At 42.1% G+C, this 13,014-nt stretch overlaps 1 protein-coding gene across 7 annotated transcripts in view; it reads left to right on the forward strand.

Moving 5' to 3' along the window:
- The window catches only part of Dcun1d3 (defective in cullin neddylation 1 domain containing 3), a 42,241-nt gene that overhangs the window by 12,081 nt on the left and 17,146 nt on the right, over positions 1–13,014 (forward strand). Inside the window, exon 3 of one of the 7 annotated variants that reach the window (XM_050143304.1) lies at positions 11,481–11,617. The exons of 5 other annotated variants lie outside the window; for them this stretch is intronic. The gene's annotated coding sequence lies outside the window, so the exon portion shown is untranslated. Of the gene's footprint in view, positions 1–11,480; positions 11,618–12,723; positions 12,851–13,014 lie in introns of those variants that run through there. One more of the 7 variants, XM_050143308.1, reaches the window with a different exon arrangement.

The following is a 13,014-nucleotide window of genomic DNA, read 5'->3' on the forward strand; positions in this document are numbered from 1 at the left end:
TCTGAACTTCACTTGCCATTGGAACTTAGGTGAACCACATCTCTCATATGTCAAGTGAAATTCATCACAGTAAATAGTTAGAATGATTGTTAGTGCATTTGAATAATAAAATATAGTACATATCATATAAAAAGCATTATTATTGTTGTTGTTAGCTGCATGGAATATGTAGCTTAGCTTACCTGGATTGCAATTCCTAGACAGGGGCTATATGATTCTACCTCCCATAGAGTATGTAAAGCATTCTTAGGTCCACAGTTATCTATCCTTGAAAATAAAACCTGTCCTCTGGGTATCTGGGAAATAAATACACGAGTGACTCTAATGGAAACTTCCAACTTGATTCCAAAGCTGCCCTAAAAATTAGACATGGAAAATCTTCCTCCTGAAATCCTCTAGAGCAGTGCTTCTCAACCTTCCTAATGCTGTAACCCTTTAATACAGTTCCTTGTGTTGTGGAAATTGTTTACATTACTATTTCGTAATTGTAATTTTACTGCTGTTATGAATCATAATATCTGATTATGCAGCATGGTTTAGGTGACATTGGTGAAAGGTGCATTTGAACCCCCAAAGGGGTCTCAACCCATAGGTTGAGAACAGTTGCTACAGAGCTAGAGCCCATGTGAGTCTAGCAATGGGGACAAAGGGCTAAGATATTGTTGGGTCTAAAATTGGGATGCTGATCCAGGAGTCATTTTTATCTTTGGCCATATGCCTTGGAGTTCAGTGAGTTGGACAAACCTTCTTGAGACTTTGGATGGAAACATTTGTTTCAGCCAATCCAGATTATCTGAGAAGATCAGCTGCTAAGTACCATGTTGTGCCTGTTGTTTGTGGGGGAAAGTGAAAAGCCCAGACCTGCTTCAGGCTCAGTTGCTGGTGAAGTGAGGCCAGGTCCCTAAGACCCTGGAGAGTTTGTTCTAGGGGCCATTGGTGGACGTTGCTGTGTCTTTATGTGGGTCACATCCCCTCTGTGCTTTCTTTAACTGGGATGTAAAGGATTAGGATTAATTTACTATGTGTGTGTGTGTCTGTGTATTAGTTAATTTATTATTATTATTATTATTAATTATTATTATTATTATTATTAGTGTGTGTGTTCAGGGAGGACAACTTGAGAAAACTGGTTGTCCCTTTCCACCATGGGAGTTACAGGGATTGAACTCCGGTCATCGGGCTTGGAGGCAGACACCCTCCCCTGCGGAGGAGTCTTCTGGCCCTGGTTATATGTCCATGTTTTGCTGAAATAACTGCAGTAGTGTACTTTTGTACTGCTGATGATTCTGGCGAGTATATGGTGAGTGCTTTTCATATATTAGTTCTACTTTCTAATGTGTAGGCTGAAAATGTAACTAGCGTGCCACACCTGTAACTACATGGATAAAGATGCTAAGAATGATTGAAATTTTTTTTAAGAGGTGCTATGCCACAGCTGTAATTAAACCACCAAATAAAGCTTGAATTTCTGGGGAACAGTGGAAGGCACGTTGTGACTGGCTTGGAACTCAATATATAGATAGACCAGCCTGGCTTCAGATTCACAGAGATCCACTTGCTCTGTCTCTCAAATACACACTATGCCCAGCAGGTCTATTTTTTTTTAAGTTTGTAAGAAAAATACCAGGTGGTCAGTTGGTAGATGGGCATATAAAAGAATAAGGGTGGATGGCTGCAGAGACTGAGTATAATGCAGAGCCAAAACTTACTGCATGATGTCTTTGTCCGTTTGTGCAGACTTAAAGACTTGTATGACTCCAGCACACTGACAGATCTGACAGAAATGCCCATAGATTGTGCAGAATTGAAAATAAAGATGTTGCCCAAATCCCATGGATGCATTGTGTAGAATTTTAAATATCACAGATATTTAAAAATATTTTTAAAAAATCAAGTTTTTTGTTAAACTTTGAAAGAGTGAATATTGCCATTTTCTCCTCACTTTAGCAGGCCCCCACCATCAGGATTGTCATTATCGTTCACTCTGATGTTGGGACTCCTAAGGTGTGAGTTTAGGACCTGGGGGAAGGAGAAAAGCCTGACCATGGATCTGACACTCAGATTCAAGGTTTTAGAAGTCTAGACTCAGTCTCTTCTAAGAGGTGACCTGTACATTACTTGTGTGTGGTAACTGCTTTAAGGGGACACTATGATTTGTGCCCTAAAATAAAGTTAAGCACCAAACCTTAAAATTCCTATCTTGCTCATTCTCACGATTCCACACAGATCTTGAGAGGCAGGTAAGTAGTGATAGAAATCATAGCCTGAGTCCGGCTGTGGTGGCGCACACCTTTATTCCCAGCACTCAGAGGCAGAGGCAGGTGGATTTCTGTTAAGTTCGAGACCAGCCTGGTCTACAGAGTGAGTTCCAGGACAGGCTCCAAAGCTACAGAGAAACCCTGGAGAGAGAGAGAGAGAGAGAGAGAGGGGGGGGGGGGGGGGGGGGGGGGGGGGGGGGGGGGGGGGGGGGGAGGACGGGGGGGGGGGNAGGAGAGGAGAGGAGAGGAGAGAAGAGAAGAGAAGAGAAGAGAAGAGAAGAGAAGAGAAGAGAAGAGAAGAGAAGAGAAGAGAAGAGAAGAGAAGAGAAAGGAGAGAGGAGAGAAAGAGAAGAGAAGAAAAACCATAGCCTGTTGTGGAAGGTGCTGACCCTTAACCACAGTAATACATCATATAAAGCTTAAATTTCAGTAGAAGCTGAGAAAGCAGCATCCAGGTGTAGTCTGTGTTTGTTTTAAACTTTATTGTTTTGTTTATTGTTAGAAAGCTTTAATTATCCATAGTCCCCTGACTTTTTTCTTATGTTTTAACACTATCTTTTATTATCTGCCTTTGGTAGTTGGTATTTTGCAAACAATCTTGTTCTTTTAAAAAAGTTTACATTTTATTTATTTGTTTGTTTATTTTGTGTGTGTGTGTATGTGGTATGTTACAGTCCGGACAATTTGTCGAAGTCAATTGTCTCCTACCATGTGAGTTCTGGGGACCAGGCTCAGGCTTGGCAGCAAATACATGGTCTAGTTTGAGCTGTTGCTGTAATAAATAAAGCACTGACTAAAACCAACTCAAGGAGGAAAGGGCTCATTTAATCTTACACTTTATAGTCTAACATCTAGGGAAGCCAAGACAGAAACCCCTGGAGATGTTTACTGGCTTGTTCAGTAACCTTTCTTGTACAAACCAGGCCAGCTTGCCCAGGAGTGGCACACCCCTAGTGAGCTGGGCCCTCCCATATCAACTAGCAATCAAGAAAATGCCACAGGTTAGTTCGATAGAGGCAGTTCCTCAATTGAGATTCCTTCTTCCTGGTATGTCAAGTTGACAGGCAAGATTAGCTCTCACATGCCATTCACAGCCAAGCTGTCACACAAGAACCCCTCCACTGAACTGTGTCCGCAGCCCTCTGCATGATTTCATAATGAGAAACTCGGGTGTTTCCCAACTGAGCTGAGATCAGGTGCTCGGTTCCACCTTCATATCATTTTGATTCTGTCATTCATACTGGTTTGTCTCCTGAAAGGTTGTGACTTGTTTTAGGCAGGCTAGGAAAGGGAAAGGGCCTTGGCTCTAGGCTGTAGGTTTGGGGGATTAAAAAATCTCTATTTTTTACTAAGATCTACTCTAAGCAAGTGTCCTTTGAGCAGATTTGATTTGATCTCTTAAAAAGATTTATTTAATGTATACAAGTGTTTTGCCTGTATATATTTTGTGTGTGGGTGTCAGATCCCCTGGGACTGGAGGTGCAGACAGTTATGAACTGCCATGTGGGTGCCGGGAATTGAACCCAGGGCCTCTGGAAGAGCAGCCAGTGCTCTTAACCATTGAGCCATCTCTCCAGCCCTGAGCAGATTTTAGACTTGGATTCCAAATCAGGCAGTGTGCCCTTTTTCTTGGATATAAAAATCACAAGGTAGATTTTGAGGGTAGAGATTGCATGATTGACATAACCGGTATTCTCTAGACAGTCATTATATAGGTGACAATTGCTGAGTCTGGATCAATCTGAAAGAGGATGGCAGGGAGTTGTAGCAGTTGCCTTTGCTCTTCAGCAAGCCTTTGTGAGGCTAGAGACAGTTGTTAATTTTCTTTTGTTCCTGGGGAAATTGCCATTGGATCAATATGTCTTGGTTTCCTGCACCATTTACTATGGTCTTCTTATTTTATTCATAATCTTTGTATTCTGAGAGAAAGCTTGAGGCTTACTGAGATGGCCAAGTGGGTAGAGGCACTTGTCAGCTTGTGGTAGAAGAAGAGAAGCAACTGCAGATGTTGTCCTCTGACCACCGCAGGGTCAACAAATGAATTAAAAATAGTTCTTTTCAAGATTTTGGATACTTGAACTTTTCTGACAGTTTCAAATCAGACAAAAACATTAATTGAAGACTTAACTTTGAACTCTTATTTAGCCAAGAAACAGAAGTTGCTTAATTTAACAAAGCATTTACCTAGCTCTCAGTCATTGCCTGACCGAGCAGAAGATGCTGGTAAAGTTGTGCAACAAGTGAGAACCTTCCAGTTGCCTTCTCCCCATTTGTAGGGAAACTTTTTCCTCCCTGTAAGTAACACATCTTAAGCTCCTCCCCTTCTGATTTGCATATTTACCATTTGCATACAGTACTTGGCTTCATACACATTTAGGTCCCCCTATTTAGTACTTGTCAAAATCTGAGTAAATAGGGCTGGAGAGATGGCTCAGTGGTTAAGAGCATTGCCTGCTCTTCCAAAGGTCCTGAGTTCAATTCCCAGCAACCACATGGTGGCTCACAACCATCTATAATGAGGTCTGGCACCTTCTTCTGGCCTTCAGGCATACACACAGAATATTGTATACATAATAAATAAATAATTATTTAAAAATTAAAAATAATCTGAGTAAATAGAAGAGCTTTTGATGCCACAGCAGCTTAACAAAACAAGACTAACATTGGCTAAGGTTTCCAAACAGATACAAGATAATTGCTCCTTAAGAAGAAACAGATTTTGTAGTTTCCCAGTTAGAAATATATGAGCAAGGGACTGATTTCCCAGATGGAATGTGTGTCACTCATAGAGGACTTCTGAAACTCAAAACCAGTCTTGTAAGCTAGGAAATTTGGGCCTCAAACATGTCTTTTTTCTCACCCATTGTATTCATGGGAATTATTTGTAGCTGTCTGCTCAACAGGCCCCAGAGTGGTTGAAAACTTGGTGTTTCAGGAAGTGAAAGGTCCTTATTTGTTGCCAGGTATTCTTTTTTTTTTGGGGGGGGGGCGTTTCGAGACAGGGTTTCTCTGTAGCTTTGGTGCCTGTCCCGGAACTAGCTCTTGTAGACCAGGCTGGCCTCGAACTCCCAGAGATCCGCCTGCCTCTGCCTCCCTAGTGCTGGGATTAAAGGCGTGCGCCACCACCGCCCTGCGCCAGGTATTCTTTCTAACAGATTCAGTAGCTCTTGTTCTTCACAGACCTTATAGCATGGTAGAAACACCAGACACAGTAACAATTAGATGGTTTGTAAAATCAGTGCTCCAAGATGCAGTGATATCAACACAGGAGCCAGCAGTTCAGCAGCAAGGAGTCCTGTGAGAAGAAAACTGAGCTAGGACTGAGGAAACAAGAGCAGAGAATCAGGAGGGGGATGCATTCCCAGCAATGCTAACAGTAAAGGAAAGCTATAGAAACAGGTAAGGCCATGCATCTTGGGGAATACCTTCGTGCATTAATACGCTAGAGCAGCTGAAATGCAAAGGGAGGATGATAGAAGCCGAGAGCAGGTCCAGAAGAGTATAGTGAGTCTGTAGTGAAAAGGATCTCTAATCTGGGGAGGGGAGTACTAGGGATTGTACCCAGTGGCTTGTACATGCAAGGTGAGGACTATAGACCATTGAGCCTCATCCCCAGCTCTAGTAAGTGATTTTAAGTGGGTACATTGGATGTCTATACTGTGTGTGTGAGCACTCCTGTGCCATGGGAGATTGGAATTAGGTAAAGCCCCGGTGAAGTCACTGCACTCAAGAAGCCTGAACTGAGTCACTGTAGCATTGCTGAGGAAGTTAGGCATAATCTGACAAAATTTATTGCTTATGTGTCCCACAGTAGTCAGCAGGTGAAGCTCTACAGAGACCAGGGGATGCAGACTCCACTGTCTCGTACGCCACTATCTGTGTTGTCCTGGTTATTACTTTGGTTTACCCCAGCAGGTGATAAGATGGCAGCCATGACACTTAACAGTCCATTGCTTAGACCTGAAGATTCCCATCTGCCTGAACCTCCTTGTATCATTTCTGCCTATGGGCTACGGGCCAAAAGTAGATGCCTTTCTCTACCTACATGAAAGGAAGCTGGGAACTGGGGGAACAACTGGAATGTATGGTTACTGTCTCTGTTTTTGTCACACAATAGGGACTTGTATGAGGTAGTTGTCTGCTTTTGTTTTTGTGGTTCTTCTTCATCATTGTCTTTGTCATCTTCTTTGTCTTCTTTGTTGTCTTCGTTGTCGTCGCCGTCGTCTCTGTAACCTGGAACTTGAAATCTTGCCTTAGTTTCCCAAGTGCTGGAATTACAAGTGTGCCACCATACCTGGCAAATTGCTTAAATTGCTTTATTTCTGAGTTTATTCCCTCACCTATCAGAGAGAGCAGAAAGAAACATCCTTCATGGTTGTCTGTGAAGAGTAAGTGGAATGACAGCCGCAGAATACTTAACATGTCTAGCAGGGAAACGTCAAGCCTGGTCTTGAGATCTTCCAAACTGTGGGTCATTTCTCCTTGGAGGGTGTAGGTCAGGATGAAAAATCTTTTTCTAAATTTATATGTATGTGTGCTTGCTTGTGTGGTGCTCCTTGTACTCAAGGAGGCCAGAAGAGGGTGTAGGGTTCTCTGGAACTAGAGTTGCAGACAGTTTTGAGGCTGCCATGTGGGTGCTAGGAATCTAACTTAGGTCCTCTGGAAGAGCAGCCAGTGCTCTTAACCCCTGAGCCATCTCTCCAGCCCCAGAATCCATTTCTTGCTGAAGTTTGCAGTTAAAGTTTGAAAGCTGCTGCCCGTTTCAAGTTCAAGTTCTCCTCTCCTCAGAGGCTTAGGCACTTTGGTGCCCCAAATAAAACACCACTCTTGTGTGAAAGAAAGAACCTTTTTTTTTTTTTTTTTTAAAGAAGACAGAGTCTCACACTTTGTAGCTCAGGCTACCCTGTAACTTGCTATGTGTAGTATGCTGATCCTCAATGCACAGAGAGTCACCTGCCACTGCTGGGATTAAAGACAGGTGTTACCACACCCAGCTTGTTACTCTTATTTTTGAGAAACAGTAAAACATGGACCCTTTGGCCAGTGTCTTAGAATTTGTGCCTCAGTCTGCTCATCTGTGAAGTGCTGAGAATAAGACACTAGTTAGTGTCCTATCATTGTTTAGTTGTGTGTAAAAGTCTCACACATAGTGCTTGGTACATAGTGAACTTTAAGGAAGTATTTATGGACAGTTTGGGAGAGTACCTAGAGTACTCGAATAAAGACAGATTGTTCAGTGCCCCAAATACATAGTAGGTACTTTTTCTTCATTTTTTATATAGTGATATCCTTTTTAATTTGGAATTAGTATGTGAAGTAATGGGTTTCATTATGGCATTTTTATACATATATGTCATTTTACACTTTGTTCTTCTTTATCTCCTTACCTGCCCTCTCTCCCTCATCTCCTTCTCTTGTCGATCCTCTGTCTCCTCCCAAGTAGTGTCCTTTGTGCTTTTATGTCACACATGTGGGTACACTTCCTATGAAGGTATTTGTTGAATTAGGAGCGGCGGGGCTGCGTCCCTGGCACCCGGCGCCCGCATGGCTAGCTTATGCCCGAAATAATTACATGGAAACTGTATTCTTTCAAACTCTGCCTGGCCCGGCTAGTTCCAGCTTCTTATTGGCTAGCTCTTACATATTGTTCTAACCCATTTCTAATATTCTGTGTAGCCCATGAGCTGGCTTACCAGGGAGGATCTTAACCTGCATCTGTCTGGAGCGGGAGAATCATGGCGACTCACTGACTCAGCTTCTTTCTCCCAGAATTCTCTTCTGTCTACTCCGCCTACTTAAGGGTTGGCCTATCAAATGCAAATAGGCCTAGGCAGTTTCTTTATTAATAAGAAATCACTCCCACATCAGGTATTCTCTTGTTTTTCTCCCCTCCCCCACTCCTTCTCCTCTCTAGCTCTCAAAATCTCTGTTGGATTCTTTAGGAACCTATCTTTGGGTGTCAGCTGACCCTGGTCATGTACTACACGCACTTCTTCCTTCTTGGGGCTTACAGTCAAGACACTGTCACCAAGACAGTATCCTTTCTTCTCTACATACTGAGTATGATAAGGGTTTTTTTTTTTTTTTAAGACAAGCTCTCCCTATGTAGCCCTGGCTATTCTGGAACTTGCCATGTAGACCAAGCTGGCCTCAAACTCACAGCCTCATAAGTGCTGGGATGGTTATGTTTGACTGTCATGAGCCATGAACTCCATGGAAATAAATCATATAAAATACATTCATTTTTGCATGTATAATAGACATAATGCATTTGTTATAGTAAGATGTCATATTGCATCCTTAAAAATTCAGTCAGAAAAACTTAATCAGGATGGGAGGGGAGTAATGACATTGTTTTTTTTTTAATTGTAAGGTTGATTTTTCTTGGTGAATAGTTAATGTCAACAAGCCGATAAACAGTGAGACCAACCACTGTGCCTTTGCTTAGCTGTGGTGGATAATGCCTTCCATTTGATAAGCCCATTGGCAATTCTGAATCAACTGGGATGAATGGAGTTAATCCTGGCTGCCTCACAGAATGGATTTGTTATGTAATTTATGATGCCCACAAACCCTTTGGGAGGTCTTTATTATCATGGTGGTGTCTTTCTGGGTCTTCTGTTCTCCACCAGTTCTGCCAGAGTGATTCTCGCTCTGTGAACCAGGCTGGCCGTGAACTCACAGAGATTCCACCTGCCTCTGCTTCCCGAGTGCTGGGATTAAAGACTTGCAACACCACCACCTGGTCTGAGTGATTCTCATACCTGAAGGGCCATCAACTTGCTGTCAAAAGCAGGTATTTGTCTTTTGTTTCAACTTAAGATGTGTTGATGAATTATGGGTGTTAAAACCCGGAAGTTAAAAAGTTGATGATTGCAATTTAGAAAATTATTTTAGAAGCTTCCCCTCCATTATGCTGACTTAATTTCTGAAAAATGAGTCATATTCAGGGCTTAAAACATTTCATCTTTGACCAGCCTCAAAAAAGATTTATAACGTTTTTGACTTGTAAGTTGCTGCTGAGATTGATTTGTGTCAGCCCTGCCACTGTGGACAACCATAGGAGGTATGTCAGTTGGTTTCCATCTCCCCACATGGTAGACTTTTTAGTTCTGTCACTGGTAGATATGCACTGTTAAACAGCCTTACTGTTTGCCAACTCACTGAGGAGCCCTGTGGTGGTGTGACCTCCTCCCCAGCTACCAGCACCTAAACTTGTAATACTTGGAATTTTCAATGTATTGTGTTAAAACAAACGTCTAATTCTGGCTATTTTTCTTTTCAACTTTTAGCCTAAAATTGGAAGCTCTATTTTTATACAACATCTCCTAGAAAAGTCACCAGTGTTGCTATTCTCTTGCTACCCCAAATATCCTAAGTGGGCCTGGGGGTGGGGAGAGCAAGAGCCTGCTGTTTCACATGGCTAAGCAGAATGTGTGGGCCTGCCTGCCAGCCAGTGGAGGTGGAATCTGCTCTTTGCTTCTTGGCAAGCATGTCTGGCTTTGGAAGCTTTGTTTAGGACTATAGTTCTTGGTCTTTTCTTGCTGCCGTAAGCAGCGTAACTCATTGTCTCTAGGGGGATCCAGAGGTAGAACTGTGCTGTCCTCATCTCTTCCTGTCTTTGACAAGCCACATGTGTTAGTAGGATAAGTCAAAAGCCACTCATCAGGGGAATTTTTATTATTTCTATTTATTTATCTATTTAGAGACAAGTCTCTCTCTCTCTAGGCTGTGTGCCTAGGAACTGAGGTACCCAGGATAAAACTTGTACTGTTTGGAGATCAGACAAATCAACAAATGAGACTCTTAGAGAATGAAACCAGGCTGGTGTTGCAGACCTGTAATCCTAGATTTGGAAAGCTGAGGCAGGAGGATCATGAATTCAAGATCAGCTCCAATATCTATAAAAGCAAACCGAAAAACCAAGCAGCTGGGCATGATGGGCCACGCCTTTAATTCCAGCACTAGGGAGACAGAGGAATGCAGATCTCTTGAGTTTCTGGTTAGTCAAGGCTCGTCGTGATGCCGTTTCTCAAAAAGCGAAACAACAAAACAAACAACAACAAAGCAAAACAAATGAAAACCCAAACTATCAAAATGAAGAAAACAAAGACCAAACAAACAAAAGTGTTGCCCCAAATTAGCGTACAATGGCACATAGACTGGTTGAATCCATCTCAGTATTCGAATTGAGACACATCTGGTACAAAATGATCTTTTGTTTTTTCCCAAACTTAAGGTGAGAACACGAGGTGCAAGGAGTCCATAGAGATGTGTAAGTCTAGTTATTTTTCATACAGAGATGTCCTGTTCTTTGTGGAAGGCACAGGCAGGGCTTCAGGAGTGAAGGGATTGGATGTGGTTCTTGAAGTACATGCAAATTTGATGGTAGTTCAGAAAGTTGCTTGCAACTCATTGAACCCTCTGTTACTTGGTGCAAAATGTGTGTGCCCTCATAGATACAATTTATTCTGGGCTCGTAGCTACTCTCAGGTTGTCCAACATATTGATGACCGTAAGAAAGAGCCTATGGTCCTACTGCTTTGCTTTGGATTTTCCTAAAATAGGGCCTGACGGGGCAACTAAAATAGATAGCATTGCATTGACTCTTAGGTAGTGGCTGTTGGGGCAGGAAATAAACAAGAACTAAGTAGCCTCCTTTTTGTTTTTTTTTTTTGTTTGTTTGTTTTTTGCTTTTTTGTTTTTTGAGACAGAGTCTCACTATGTAGTCTTTGCTAGCCCTGAACTCACAGAGATCCACCTATCTCTGCCTCCTGAGTGCTGGGATTAAAAGCATGTACCACCATGTCCAGCAAGAGATACCTTACTTTACAAAGCCTGCAGTACCAAGTTGCTTGTTGCTTTCTATCATATGTTGGACTCTTGATTTAAGGATCTGTTTTTCTCTATGCATGTTAATGTATCCATGTGCCCTAAAAGCAGTTGTGAAAATAAATAACTGTTAAGAAAATAAAGCAAAACAGTTTTAATCTGTGTTTGTGTATGTGTGTATGTATATTTATACATAGACACATGGCTATATATTACCCTCATAGGATATGTGTGTTTGTATGTATATATAAAGACAGACAAACCATGAGCATTTCTAGTCTCTGTTTTAGAAACCCAGATTCTTCCTAAATTGGCTCTTAGCACTTAGAGGGAACTTGTTTGGGTGATAGTAATTGAAACCAAGAATTCTGGTCATGTCTTGTTTTTCAGTTTCATAGGATGTGATTTAGATCAAATACCTTTGAGCTGGAAGAAGATTGGCTATGTCATTATTGTACAAGGCTTCCAGGAGAGTCCCATCACGTGCTTTTGAATGTTAGAAGGGGTTCTTCCTTGGGAATATGAAGGTGAGAGAAAATATTTCTATAGTAGAAGTCAGGGGTAAATACTCTGTCACTGTGTATTTGGAAGAGGGCTAAGATAGTTCTTTTAGCTTGTTAGTCATACCATCTTATATAAATAGTATCCTAATGGCTCACCTACTTGTAATGGAATCTGTCAGCTTTCATGGGCCAGGGATCATTGCTCCTGTTGTTCAGCTGAGAGTACCCATGACGTATTAGATTGAAATTGTGGCCCCGTAAGCTGGTCCAGGAACATGAATCAGGAAGTCTTAAGCATTGGATCCTCTCTGGGCTGCTTAAGTAGGAAATCTGAGAAGCATTAACTGTCTTTGTAAGAACTCTTTGAGTTCTTTGAGTGGTGATACAAGCTGACATCTGGGGAATGGAAAAGGGAGTTTACTAATTGGTGTATTCATGAAAGTTAGGTTTTTTTTTTTGGTTTTTCGAGACAGGGTTTCTCTGTGGTCTTCGAGCCTGTCCTGGAACTAGCTCTTGTAGACCAGGCTGGTCTTGAACTCACAGAGATCCGCCTGTCTCTGCCTCCCTAGTGCTGGGATTAAAGGCGTGCGCCACCACCGCCTGGCTGAAAGTTAGGTTTTGATCTCCATTCTTGAAACTATTGGATTCCGGGTAAAAATGATCTCTTCAAAACCCAGTTTGTAATTTCTCAGTATTGCCTTCCACCTAAGAATCTCATTTTTGAGTTCTGTATGCATTAGATCTGAAAGAGCGTCTGTTCAATCTTCACATCTACCTTCTTCAATAGACATTTTACTCTCTCTGTTGACTGTGGTATGGTGACCATTTTCAGTGGTTGGCTTGGTGCCTATGTACCCCTTGTCACAGTCATTGGAGCCAGGGATGTATGAGGCAGTGGTGGGTTTAAGTCACATGTTCCATATGAATCCCACATACACACAGCCCTATACCAGGAATTGGGGAGAGAATTGGTGAAGGTTGGGCAATGATCTGATAAAGAGGCCAGATGGTGGGGAAGCATACATGGTTCTGTTATGTTCTGTAATGTCATTTGATTCAGTCTATAGCTCAAAGCCCATATGACAAGTCTGTGGGCTAACTGCGGCCCCTTCTCTGCTTCCAGGCTCTGCAGCCCCATTTGCAGATGAGTCACTCTGGCTCTGCTTAGTCAAGAGGCAGATTTTCAGCTAGTGCTAAGAGGATGAGGATGCATTAGTCTTTCAGGTGGTACCATCTTAACTTTTTGGAGGGTAGAAGGTAAGGTTTGTCTCATGCTAAAAAAAAAAAAATACATTGTGGAAATTCAGATGATGTTGAGCCTCTTGTTTCTTGTCCCATCATTTAACAACTCTCTTTAGTCCTTGTGCTCACTATAAGGCTGACACTTTACTTGCTGCCTGGATATTTTTCTTTAGATATAA

The sequence above is a fragment of the Alexandromys fortis genome, unplaced genomic scaffold (assembly GCF_014885135.2).
Source record: "Alexandromys fortis isolate MF-2015 unplaced genomic scaffold, M_Fortis_MF-2015_v1.1 scaffold_45, whole genome shotgun sequence".
Lineage (NCBI taxonomy): Eukaryota > Metazoa > Chordata > Mammalia > Rodentia > Cricetidae > Alexandromys > Alexandromys fortis.